This window comes from Mugil cephalus, chromosome 2 (assembly GCF_022458985.1).
Source record: "Mugil cephalus isolate CIBA_MC_2020 chromosome 2, CIBA_Mcephalus_1.1, whole genome shotgun sequence".
NCBI lineage: Eukaryota > Metazoa > Chordata > Actinopteri > Mugiliformes > Mugilidae > Mugil > Mugil cephalus.
The window spans coordinates 1,268,415-1,282,750 of NC_061771.1; positions in this window are offsets into that span (position 1 = coordinate 1,268,415).

The window sequence follows — 14,336 nt, forward strand, 5'->3', positions numbered from 1 at the left end:
TAAAACAAACACCCCCTTGTCCCAACCTACTTGAGGAGTCCCCTTTTTTGACTCCCTGTTTTTCTTCAAACCCTCAAAGAGGGGCGCTATTTCCTTCATTCATAATCTCTCATCCAATCATTAAAGCCTTTCGTTAGAATTTATGAAGTCTGCATGGGAGGATGATTTGAGGGTGACCTTGACACCGGAGCAATAAAGAGCCCAAGATGGGGGTGCACAAAGTCTCAATAACCCTAACCCAACATGGCTTCATCCAGTTTAAGATGCATTGCCTTCACTTTTCCAAAGTTAGGCTCTGGAGAATGTTCCCAGATGTGGACCCAAGGTGTGACAGATGTGGGCTCTTACTAGGCACACTCATTCTGGGTTTGCCCTAATTTGCACACCTGTTGGTGTTCGATTTTAAGCACACTATCGGGAGTTTTCAAAATGCTGGTACAGCCAGATCCCATGACGTCCATCTTTGGTATAGTGGGAGAGAACAATAGAAATCTTTCTGGAACCAACCTGAAAATCACAAAATTTGTCACTCTGTAAGTGTGAAATTTTGAAGAATTATACAGCTCCTCAAACTTGAAAAGTTGAGATCCATAATTCGTGGCTCCTCAGAGAACTTTGAGAAAATTTAGAAGCCATTAATATATTAGGTTTTAATTCCCCTCTTCCCCACTTTTTTCTACACCTCTCAGATGAAATGGAACAATGCAAACTATGCATCCTATATACATTTGCCTCATAGCCCATCATAATGTGTGTAATTTTCTCTTTTTTGTTTTATGCAACTGCATATTTTTTTCTTAAAAAGCTAAATACAAATATTTAAAAGAAAATACAAGATGTAATGTGAAATAGATATCTGCCTTGCACCAAACTATAACAACTCTCATTCACAAAAGTCTCTATCTCGACTGCTTCTTAGAAGCATTTTCATTGTTCAGACCAAAGATCTCTTGGACCCACACAAGAGGGATCGTGTCAAAGTTTATTTGCCCTGGAACTTGTTGTGGACCAAAACAAAGTCTGGAGAATTGTGAAATATGATCAGAAAAAATAACTTATTTTCTTTTGCTGTTCTGTGTCTAAGTGCAATGTGAAAAAGATTCACAAGATGACAGTACAATCAATGGTGTCTTTACAGCTTACTGTGGTGCCCCAAGGAGTTAAAGAATTATTTAATAGCTCAAATTCATTTCAGCATTTAAAATTCATACTAAACAGTGCCACAGTCTTTTTTCACATATACTTTTAATGAAATGCTCATACACATCTTTACAAACACACGTGAAAGCACATAAATTCTGCCCTCATGGACCTCTCTAGAGACATGATGGTAATCAGAGGAGATGGGCGGGTAAAAACAACAACCACACGTTACAACCACACGGCAGCCATAGGGATCCCTGTGGGACGCCTGCTGTAAGATTCTGTTGCCCGAATGATTCCTGCTCTGTTTCTTTTTGGCTCATTGAAATTCCATCTTGCCCTTGAAGAAAAAAGAGCAGTGGAAGCAAAAACCAGTGAGAATGTAAATGAATGCCAGATCTCCAAGTCTTGCCCTGGCTCTGTTTCCCAGGATAATTGGTAAAAAAAAAAAAAAAAAGTGCAGCCATGATACTGATAAGGTGCATGAGACAAGCCCAGACCTGTATCTGTTTTTTGCTTGTTTTTTTCTGTTTTGATGAGATGCTTCTCATCTCTCCATTCAAGAGGTGTTTTATAAAGAGGCCCAGACTCAGGCAAAATGGGAACAGTACCAACACAGCCAACCAGACAGTAAGGTTAGCATGACTGGAAGTGATTTGAAATCAAGTGGTGGTGATTAATTTAGCTTATCATTAAGGCTGGGAAGAACCAGGATTATGTTAAAACAAAGCAGAAGAAACATACAAGAGTCAGTGTGTTAAGAAATGTAGTAAGATCTAGGGAGATTGTCTTGTTTAATCTACCTGTGCTAAGCTGATCAAGTCCCAGCAAATTTTAAGACTCTTTTGGTAATATAACCATAGAAAAAAAATGATACTTTCCATCTAGTATGAGTCTGAGATATCTAGTGTCTCTGATATCAGGATGCGTAATGCGTTGGTTGTGACCTTGAAAAAGTGTTAAATGCAAAAAGTCTATTTCACCCTGCATGTTCCTTACATGATTTACACTCTTAGCAACAAAGTGAATGGCCTTTTTCTCAAAATGCCAAACTTCATTAAAGGACAATCAGTTCTCAAAGTTGTTTTGGTGCCTTATGTGTCAACCTATATAGAGTGTCTCAGCTTATTGTAGCTAATAGAAAACAACTATGTTTGTGAATGTTTAGGACTGGATTTGTATTACAGTTTAATGGCCTTTTCAGTCCCGTTAGCACAACCCTGTTCCTGTTTTGCTCAACTACACATACCAAAAAGTTAATTCAAAGCATTGCTGCAACACATATTTGCAAGAATCAAAACAGCCAAATACAGGAACTAGTAAAACAAGTGCTTTAGATCTTATATTGTGAGTACATTTGGCATCCTGACATACATTACTTTGGCTGCAATCCCACATAAGAAGGTTTTATTAAAAGAACTGGCTCTGGTCACATGACACCGCAGTGTTCCCCACTAACGCTCTTCGTGAAGAAGAGCTTTTCATGCTTACACCCTTTTAACGGTTTATTAAACTTGTAAAACATTATTCTATTGGTGTAAAGCTTCATGTATGGTCTCTCCTCAACAGGTTTGTTTTGAATGACACTGAGTCTCTTTCAGCAAGCCATAAGTGAAAGTCAACGCTATGATGTCATCCAAGCTCTGCAAACAATTATGTGTGGTTCTGATAAATTTAAATGCAGAAACGTAATGTCTTTCCTCGGTTTGTGTGTCAGCTATTCATCCTTTTTTGCCCCTTCCACTCCACCATCACTACCACCTCCCCTCCTGCTGAAACCACATTTCCAAGCTGTTTGTTCAATTTTAACCACTTAGATGTCAGGTCAAAAGCATGCCAGCAGCTGGGTCCTGTTTCAGTTCAAGTTCAGTACAGGTTTCAGCAAATGGGGTATTGTGAGTGCCACGGCAGACTATACACAGATACAAACCAGCTGGCCACTTTGGTAATTTGCTCTGTGGTGAAAAAAGTAAGACATGTGAAGGGAATTTGTTTGAAAGGTGTTCTCAATGTAAAATGCACTTTCCACCTTGAGCAGTGCAGTAGCAGCAACACTGTTCTCCATACTTACATGTGCTAGCATGTACGTTCATTCACATACCCATTGGGGACTTGGGTGAATTCTTTCATGGTCATGTTCAACTCCTCATTTTTTAGGCAATTACTCCTTTACTCTCATGGTTCAGTAGATGATCAGAAATAGACCCAGCTGACAGCCGGAAGAGACAGAAGACATCTCCAGAGGCACAAATGCCCAGTCAAACATTCCTCTGTAGAAAATGTGAGTTTCTTACATGTTTAACTGTAGTAAGACAGTTAATTAAACAGTTTTCCTGTGACTGTGACTCACAACTACTTAAAGAGTCAAGTTACTGCTCTTCGTTGTTCAGTGGCAGAATGCTACTATCAAAGTTGTCAAGTCATGCAGAGAAGAGGTTTCAGATCAAGCAGTAGTCTTGGAGTTCATTTGCTCTGATTAAATATCCTGACTTTGAAGAGATTACTCATCAATTCTGCAAACAATCTGTAAGCTTTGCTCAAACAGGACATGTCAGGTTGCTGGGGATGTCAAATAAGCAAGGTGTAATTACCAGGATGTGCTGTAGGCACAAAAGGATCCAGAAGAAATAAAAAAAAAATGTTTCTGTAAAAATATTTTGTAATCTATGATGACGTGCTTGAACAAGCAGATGCAGTGTGTTTATGCGATATCATCAAACTCTGTGGGACACCAGCTTTAGTTCAGGGGAATTTTGATATCTATGTTGGGAACAATAAAGTTGAAATGCCATATTTAGTATCTGTGCATAGCTGTGTGCTTGTAGCACCATGCACCGTGGGACAGCAGAAATCAGTGTGACTCTGGGTTTCAGTTCTATGTCTTATTTTGGTGTTTTGTTTGGGTGTGTTTCAGGAGCAAGGGTATTATTTTAGTTTTCCCAGTGACTGATAGGCCTCATTGTTTACGGAAGCACAATTATATGAGCAAATGGGCAGCCCACGGGTCCAAAATGAGTCCCCGTGGGCCACTGTAATGGTCTCTGTTTGCTGCTATAAACTATTTTACTGTCACCCAACACTGTGCCAAATTTGTGTTTGCGAGGTCCTCCACGTTTAATACATTGAAAGGGACTGATAGAGGGGTATTTTGACCTGTGGCAGAGAAGCTGCAAAAAGAGTCAGGCGGGATGGATTTCACAAGTTTCCTGATGGGCCTCTGACATTCCCACTGGGACTTGTCCTCTGGGACCTCTCTCCTTCACCCCCTCTCAAAGTAGAATGTCCCGAGCAATTCAGAGGGACAGAGGAACAGAATAAGGAAGAAGGAAATAGAGGAATACTGAGAAAGTCATTTTGAACAAGAGTTGAAGGGAAAGCTGGACAGAGACAAAACGGAAAACACTAACAAGGATGATGATGTACTGATTCAAACACAAGCCAGTTGCACATGACTTTTCCCCTGCCTCATACATAAAACAGCTTTAATGAAAACATGAAAGAGGGCTGTAATTGTGTGTCTCAGCGATAGCCAGGAAAATGCCAGTGCCTAGAGAGAAATTGCACTCTTCTTTTGATCTTGTTTAGGCTGTGGAGCAAAAGATCTGCCATAATTCCTCATGCTGTCCTCTGGTGTCGTTTCTTCCTCTATAACACAAACCTTCTTCTCTCTCTGATCATCCTTCGCTCTGTTTTTTACTCTATGTATTAAGCTCGGAGGTGAAATGCCTGCTCTTTCACATCTGTGCTTATGTTGAGTCAGGAACACAAAAAACCCCTGCAACACTGGGGTGATTGGTCAGGGAAATCTATGTTCTGCCTCAGCTGTGGGGAATCTTTTAACATTGTGGTCACAAAGGATAGTGTATAGAATAGACACTAACAGTCAATCAACAGCAGGGAGCAGTTTGTTTCACTGCCAACTGAGTGGGACATCCAGACAAAAGTTTTAGGCGGGGATGGGAATGGATTACGAATCACACTATGTGTTAGTCTTAAGTATGCTAATGTGAATTCAGCTGGACATGCAAGAGGGTTATTTAGACTTAAGACTTAGACTTAGACAGACTTTAATGATCCGCGAGGGAAATTACTTTGTCACCGTCGCTTCATTGTTCATAAAAGTAAACACAAAAAAGATAAAATAAAATGAGATTAGATTAAAGTAAAAGAAAAAGTGTAATTAAAAAATTTACAGAATTAGCATTATGAAAAAATATACAAAAATAGTTGGCAAAACAGTGCCCGAGGTTGTTCGGTCAGTTGCTTAGCAACAGGGGCATTGATCGTGTCATGACATGGTGTCTCCTTGTCGTTGACCGCTGAGGGATGTAAACGCCAACGTAGAGTGTCTACCCGCAGAGTCTGAAGCCGAGCACACACATACTGTTCTGTGGTCCTATAACCAGGTCTCCAAAGCTCTTCTCAAGACACACTCCCTCTGGGTCCCATCAAGCAAACACAGTCCATCCGTTCCACCGCCAAAGACCCCACGTTCCCCGTGAAAACAGACGGCACTACCGACCGGAACCTCTTTCTCCATTCCTCCACCTCCAACTCCAGTCCGGCATCCCATCACCTCTCATGAGGTTCAGCGGGACTCTCAGGCCTCCCTCCGGGTAGCTCAGGGGACGCAGACAGTGCTAGCAGCTGATAACAGGAACACACCAACAGATACAATGGCTGCTCCGCGGAACGCCACAGCCAACGTCACAACCAAAAAGAAAAAGTCCATACAGAAAAATAAATTAAAAACAGGACAAAAAGGCCAAAATGTAACTAGTTCAAGACACAGAAAAAACAGCAAGTCAGACAAAAATAAATAAATAAAAAACATTAACACACTCTGAATAACCTAAACAGGTTATTCTTCTAGCTACTGGTGACATGCAGCCACTCTTTCAGGCGCATTTTTATGCTAACCCTTTGCGGTCCATTTCACTCAGCCTACTAATGAATGCTCATCAGCACTCAGATTTTGTGTTTTGAAGACCTCTCTAATCTTTATTACATGACCCCCTTCTTTACTCCCCACTAACTTATTACGTTTCTACCAGAATACATTTTTGTTCTAATGTCACACTTGTTTCTGCAGTTAGAGACAACATGGGAATTTAGATAAGCAGCATGGTCACCAGCAGCTTTAGAAATTAGAAAATAGAACATTGTATAAAATTAAATAGAAATAATTGGAAAATGGGAACAGATGTATTCAAAATATATATGGGTCACAACACATGATTTCATGATTGCATTACATTAATTTTGAATGGAAAGGAAATGTGTTTTTAAGATTGATACTTCCATCCAGTCCAGTGTAAAGTTGTGTTTTGCCGGTAATATCTGGATTGAATCTCACAGAAACACAGCTGGTAACCAAATTTCTCTCCAGGCTATTGCCCAACACTCCAGCTCCTTCCAAGACAGCTGACAATTTCATGCCCATTCCTGGACAACTCTCTTGTGTTCCCTTCAGAATCTTTTAGTGCAAATGCTGCATTATGTAGAATATGGAAGTATGAAACATAGGCTCAACACACATCAGTTCAGGGGATACCCCAAAGTCCTGATACTCTCGGCAGACATGTCATTCCACCAGGACACAGAAGAGTGATTAAATGAACAAAGCAGATTACATCTCCTGGCCATGTTTATATATATTTCCAACTGGACTACTTGTTTGCTTTGGTTCTGGTTCAAGTACTCCCCAAGTGCAGATGTGATTTCCTGATTGGTCCCTAAAAAGATACACACTCTGACATGGGTGACAACCATTGGCCTACTTACTTGCATTTAAATATTTAAATAGGGGTGTTTTTTCTGTGTGACTGTGTGTGGTTTAAATATTCCAACAGGACATGCAGGCAGGTGGAAGAACAAGAGAAAGAAGATACACATACATCTGTCACAGATACAGACATTGGACTGAAGGAAACATTGCAAAATCTGATTGTGATACAAATACAAGATGTAACCTAAACACATGCATGTCAGTTTAATGAATATAAATAAAAATTTTAGTCACAGTTGTAGGTTAATTACAGGTGATTTAGCTGCTACGTTATTTGAATATTACAGATATTTGGGAAGGGAGAAGGAGAGAGAAACACGTAGCTATTAATAAGCTATACAGTAGTAGTACACAAATGCACATGGAACACACTCCTGTTACACTCCTGAACTCCAGGTCTCGGTGTTAATCTTTTTGTTTTCCTCTGCTTTGGCTCTTAAGGGCCACATTAACATTAATTTGATCAATTAAACCAGAATGCATGAATAGTTAGCACATTGCCGCTCTCTAGCCAAATGTGTAATTGAGCTAATAGCAGCTGTTCAAGCCGGATCTTGTAACACATTCACATGTTCCATTAGGAGCTACACTCACGAGCCAGCGGTGGAGTGACTGGCTCCAGATGTTCTTCACAGCTTTGAAAGCAGCCTCACAGGATGCAAAAGCGGAGGTGAGGAGATGTGTTTTCTGTCACAAGAGAAGGATAAGACTGATCCCTCGTGATTTTAAATGCCATAAAAGGAGCTCTGTGTTTAACAGGTCTGAGCATATAGGGCTGTATTTAATCAAGCAGCATTTCTTTGCCAAATGCTCATGAGTAATCATGGACAATGAGCTGTCCAAATAATAATACCTCCACGGTTTTGTTATTGTATTTTGGTGATGAGAAAGTATGTACTCTGGTTGTGATTAAGAGAAGTGGTGGAACAACTCTAGGTAGACCAAGGACAACGCAAGAAAAGTCTCTGTCTTACACACTAACTGCAGTGTGTGAATGTGCCAATTGTTTGTGCTGAGAAATTGGCATCTGATTAGCATCGCATGAACTACTGTTGCAGTCTGTTGCCGGTAAAAGTTGGCCAAAGCAGACAGCTGTGTTCTCAAGGGAGAGTCATTATGTTTGTCACTCTATTCAGGTTGAATCAAGCTGTTAAATTCCATCATGACTCTCTGACTTTCTTTTTTTTTTTTTTTTACAGCTGTGTAACACTGTGAACTCAGCCTCGCTAAACTTCCAGCAAAGATGAGGGTGATTAGTTATGAATTTAACTGATCATATTTAGATTAGTGTTATTCTTATTTTAGTCTCCTCCACAGTATAGTTACTGGACTGTTTACAGAGGATCGATAATAATGAACCTTTAGTAAAGGAAAGTAATTCCAAAATCTGAAAAGTTGAATTTTTCTTTAAGATTGTGTTAAAGAAAATGTAATTACTTTGAGCTGCAGTGGAAACTCAATGGCATATATGGTCTCAAACACAAACGTTACAGAAATACAGTCCCAGATGTGACACTTCATCAACCTGCCCAGTCTTAATGGCCTGCAGTTATCCACTCCTACCCAAATGAACAATTTGGCAGCCTGTCTACCTATTAATGTATATTTTCTGACTTTCTCTGACTGTAACATCATTAGCTATATCTTGTACCTGTATCATCATCACATTCTACATGTTTGCTTGAGTCTGATGTAGATATATATGACAGAAGTTTGTTTATCTCATTTCTCTCTATCTTCTCTGTTACTACGTGGCTGGCCTTAGACAGATGGGTCCCTCCGTATTATCTGAGTTCTGCTCAAGGTTTCGTCCTGTTAAAAGGGATTTTTTTTATCCCTTACTACCATCACCTTCAGGCTTGCTCTGGAGATTTCAATTTGTATTGTTATTGACACTATATAAATAAAATTGAATTAAATTGAATTAACTTGATCATTTTTCTACTCAGTTTCAATGTGGAGGTTTCTGTCAGGCAATGTAGGTTTTACAAGTCTATCTTCTCATCTGTGCCTGGTTAACACTGGTTGTGTTCTCTTGTGGTATTGGCTTATGTGGCTTTGATCGCTACAGCTAACTGCTCCTTAAGCAGTCAACTCAACTATAAATCTTCAAATTTAAGCTGATCTTGAATCAAATGAAGGATTTTGCCACATCATAGCTTAAGCAATAGGTAATTGGTGTCTGGGGAGTTTTTTAATGATGCAGTCATCGGGGTGGCTTATGTGCTTAACAGTGTTAATGTGGTTCACATCTGCTTGCTCAGACTAAAACACATTCAGTTTGACGAAGAACTGAAGCGTGTTTCATGTAAACAAGAAGTGAAGTACAAAAACACCAGCACACTCTATGATCTCTTTCTTTCTGCTTCTCAAGGCTTTGTCAAAGGCTTTGACACCTTTTATCTGTTTATACTATGGATATTTTTCAGACTGTCTCTAAACAAATTAAAGCTTATTCAGCTAACATAGCTGGAGCAAGTGGCTAGGTATGTGCAAGAGACTGAAAAACAAAAGAGGCTTTATATAAGTTGACACTCAGCAGTGACACAGTGCAAACAGAAACTGGTGTAGACAGACAGCTAGTCTTGTTCACTACTTTAACTCCCTCAAATGGCTTCTTCTCACTCCCTGCAAGAGTAAGCACATTTCAAAGACAAAGGGAGTGACACTGGGCCATTAATGACCTTTGACACAGACTGACATTAGGGAAGGGAAAGGAATCATAATTGCGTCACAGGATCCGTGGTTTACATTAACAGCACTCTAAGTAATCCAGATCTACATGGTGGGTCTTTAATGACATGAATTAATGTCAAGCTTATAACATGCTAGTTGACAGCCAAGTGAGTGCACAGTGTTTAAGGGATGTCACATCATCTGGTAATGAGCCCTTCAGAAACACATTAGAGAGAGAGAGGGAGACATTCCCTGCATTCCTGCTACAGTGTCAGTCAGTGCTCTTGAGGCTATGGTTAAGTCTTATTATTGGCAATCTAACAGATATTTGTTTGAAACCTCTGTTGTAAATTAAACTAAGTCAGTCATTCATAGTATGGCCCACCCTTGACCACAGACCCAAATGTTTTACAGATTTTGTCAAAAGATTGCAGTTGTCCAGTCAAACCATTGGTGAGAAAGTAACCTGAATTATTTGACCTGAAAACTCATGTTATATCCTTTCCTAATGTTTAAATCAGTTTGTTGAAATGATACAGAAAGTTTTGGCATTTTTTTATTTTAGTACAATTGCCACACTTCATTAGTCTAACTATGAAGAAATATGTTTGTATCCAACTTTACTGTGGGAAAAACGGGTTTGAAATGATTTGAGTATGTAAGATATATGTAAGTTGCTGAGAATGTACGCAAAGACGCTAGTTTGTAGATATACATGATGACATGAACCAAAATATTAGCTAACATTTAAAAGGCCCATCGCTGCAGCACCATTTTGTGGAAAAAAAATTAATTCTCTTTCAGAGCTTTGGGTAGCACTGACACAACTCAAAAACACAAAGTGTCAATGCAGCCAGTTTCGAAGGATTCTGGATTTTTCCATCTATCTATATGAAATCACAACTTCAGCTTGCCATGAATAAAAGCAAAGATTAAAGTGACCAGTGGGCTAATGTTTTCTGTCATATGAAATGTTAGTGATGCAAGCTGTACTCTTTATTCTTTATTCGAAGCTGACATATCTCATTACTTCTTGTAAACAAACTGTGTTTGTCAGTCCTCCTCCTAGACGACTGGAGCCTTTACCAGCCACAGCAGAAACCCAAAACTCTTTGCTTATTAAAATTGCCTTCATCCACAGTCAGTTTCTTAAGCCTTACTGCTTCTTCCCCTCCATCCCTTCCTCCCGCTCTCCTTCGATCTCATTCTTTGTGGGTTTTGGGGTTGGAGAGCTCCAGGCATCACAAAAATCGGGGCCAGCTCTTTCTCTCTCCATATCACAGTTTTCCTCCATTCTTTGTACTCCCCCTTTTATTTATTTCTCCTTCTTTTCCTCACTCCCTTTCTCGGGACTGGGCGTTCACGTTTTTTGAAGGGGAGGCCTTGCCAGAGCTCATGTCATGGGGAAACAATGAGGGTTAGTTTGAGAGAAAACACAGGAAGCCAAGATATGTGGACTCCAATGTGCCTGTGCCCAAGTAGGAGCGTGAGCCAGCCAGAGTGTGGTTTGTATGTGCAGCCCGGTGGGATTTATATCGACAAACAGTACGATTTACCTCACATAGGCAGAACCTGCTGAACTGAATACACATAGAAACACTGACTTGCACACTTGCCAGATCCTAGTACACACATACTGATATAGCGAATCATCATTCCTCAAGGCATATCATCGTAAATGGTCCAGAAGATTCTTGTGTGTTTCCAATAGTGTTTACTTTTGACATGAGATAGATGAGCATTTAAATGATGAAAAGAAGGGCAGATAAGGAGTATTTTATGACCAACATGTGAGAGAGCTCTTTAGATGTCCATAAATGCATCATTGTTGATAACAGTGATGGATGATATTCTCTGAGTTATGGAGTTGTAGATGGTATCTGTGTTATACAGACCCAAAGATGGGTCTGGGGGAGATGAGTTAAGTGCTACACTCCATACATTAAGCAAGGCAGAGAAGACTAGAAAAGACATGGATACCAGTGTTTTGATCTTGTTAAAAGTGAGTCCTGCTCCTTACAAGGGGCTTTCCACGAAAGGCAACCCGGCCAACATGAAACACACTCAGGAAATGGGAGTTGGGAAGAGAACAAGAGTAATCATTAGCAGCAGAGTCAGGAGGGAGTGCAGTCCCTGCAACTGGCATATCCTCCCATTCCTCAGTTTCTTATGAATCATTAAGAAGAGCACAGAACAACTTCAACTCCAGTTCTCACACATGGAGTTTTTATTGAACCTGTTCAGTCACAAAGAATGATTCTGCTAAAAGTTCACATTGTGTTATTTTTTCATCTGCCTGCTTCTCCAGCCTTCATGCCAAGAGTAGTTGCTTCTCATCAAACATTTCTGCAAATTGTATACAGATGGCAAAGTTAGCCAATCAGATAGAGATAATTCAAGACAAAAAAATTGTTATGCAGCAGAAGTTGCATGTGTTCATGCTGAGCTTCGTGGTTTTGATTGACACACCACCACCAATGTTTGCCACTGGCATTTGACATTTGACCAAGAAAGGTCAGGAGAGAAGAGTTTAAGTTGGCAAAGTGCCAAAAGCAGAGAACATAATCCAACACACCGTTCTGCTGGACACATAGTATGTCCTCAAAACAAGTCATGACAGTTCAAAATATGCACTATTGTTGTGAAATTGATAAAACACACACCCTTTAGAAGTATGCATTTGAAGATGAAAATTATTTTATGCAGAGGGTCACGGTGTCTCTCCAAGTAGCTCAGCAGCTTGAGCTACAGTTACAGTTTATATAGTGATGTGACAGCAGTATGAAGCGCATATGGTGGAGTAATCTTCAGATTCTATTGTCAATTACATTTTTCCCTGTAAAGTGTTGGAAAATGTTAAAAGACTTTATCTTGTACTGTCAATCCTGTAGAAACTGGAACCATCATTGTCATTTATTTGTTAATTATAATTTATTAATAAGTCCTCTACCAGTGCTCCTCATGCAGAACGCCCCCAAATCCTGTCACATCTTAAAAAAGAAAAAAAATATGACTGAATGATTTCTTGTAAAGTAAGTAAAAAAAAAAAGTGGGAGACTGATTAAAAATAGTGAAACTATAGCTACGTCTCCAAGAAAACACACAAGGTGAAGGAATGGCCTAAGGAAAGTGAAAAAGTAGTTTCTAAGGTAATTTGCATGACGGGGATTTCCACATGCTGCTTTAGTTACTGTTAGACTTGTCTAAACTGCATGTCCTATGTGTGAGTGAATCCCCCTCAGCTTTCATCCTTGTAGCCTGACTATGAGAAATAATTATCTTAGCCAAACTTTAATTAAAAGAGAGACAGAAATAATGCTAAATGGAACTTGGCCAAGTGACTATGCGACCTTAGATTTGGCAGACGCCTGCTGTGGCTACATTTCCAGTCAAGATACAGTCATCGCACTGTCAAACAGAAAAAGGGACACAAACAGTCAGATGTAAACAAGATACAGCATGAATCAACATATTACAAAAAATGCCTTCTTCTGCTTTCACATCGAAAATCCTGGGTCGACTCATCTTTGGTGCGCGTGGCCAGACGTCCCGGGTCGGACCTCCTATTGTGAGAATATTACTGCTAATATTAGAATAAATCACTAAATCACACAGAGCCTGATATCTGAATCTCCTCTTCTCCTCGGATGCCGAGTGCTGCCATGATCGTTAAAAAAGTGTGGGATATAGCTATACAAACTGTATATAAACACAGTCACACATGCATTCCCTGACTGGTGCAATTTCCCTATTTGCTAATTCACCTACAGTATGCTCTTCCATTAATGAACGTGTAACAACACATTTGATTAGTTTGATTGAAAGAAATTAACAAAAATCTCTGCCCTTCAGAGATCAATCTTTATGGGAGTAGACCAAAACTTGTTTTTGAGCTGAAGCTTCTACAGTGATACAGTCTGTCAGGCCATCAAGTCAGAACAGCATCAGAGCAAAACAGTCACATATATGAGCGCCAGAACGAAAAACCCGGATCGATGCGACATTCCTGTTTACATCGAAGCCGCGTCAAGCTGAGCTGATAAAATCCTGGATTGGACCTGGGTCAAACGCTCGATGTGAAAGGGGCTTTAATGATTCATATATATTCTCATTTTACATTTAACATTACATCACATTTTGTGTGACTTTTCTGTATTGTTTTTGATCCTTATAAATAAAAATAAATAAATAAAACGAAACATCACTTGAACTGACTATGAGTTCCCACGTGTGTGCAGCTTTATTTCAGTCTTTATGAAGTAATGTGACCAGGTGCTGCCTTACAGACTTGAGAGAAAAGATGAGATAAGTCTTGTAGGATGATTACAGGACGCTTTGAATTTGCCAGTGTATTTATGTGTGTGTGGATTTGTATGCTCACATCTCTGTCTGTGTCTGACTACTTGTTTGGATGTGTGCGGTGTGGGTGTGTGTTCATGTCTTGGAATGCGTATGACTAAATCGGCATTGTGCCACTACTGAACATTATAGTGACAGACACGCACAAGAGAATCAGACACACCTGTTTGCAACACGTCACCTCCTCAAGTGTCTGATCTTGCTTCTGGTCTTTTATGAGACAGCAATACTGAATACTGGATAGCTGTGCAAATTTCACACTACAAGAGGTAATTAAAAAACATTACTCAGACTGATTCACATAAGGTTGCAGGTATTTATGGTGTGTGTGTATATGCGTACCTGTGTGTACATCACATATTTGAAAATA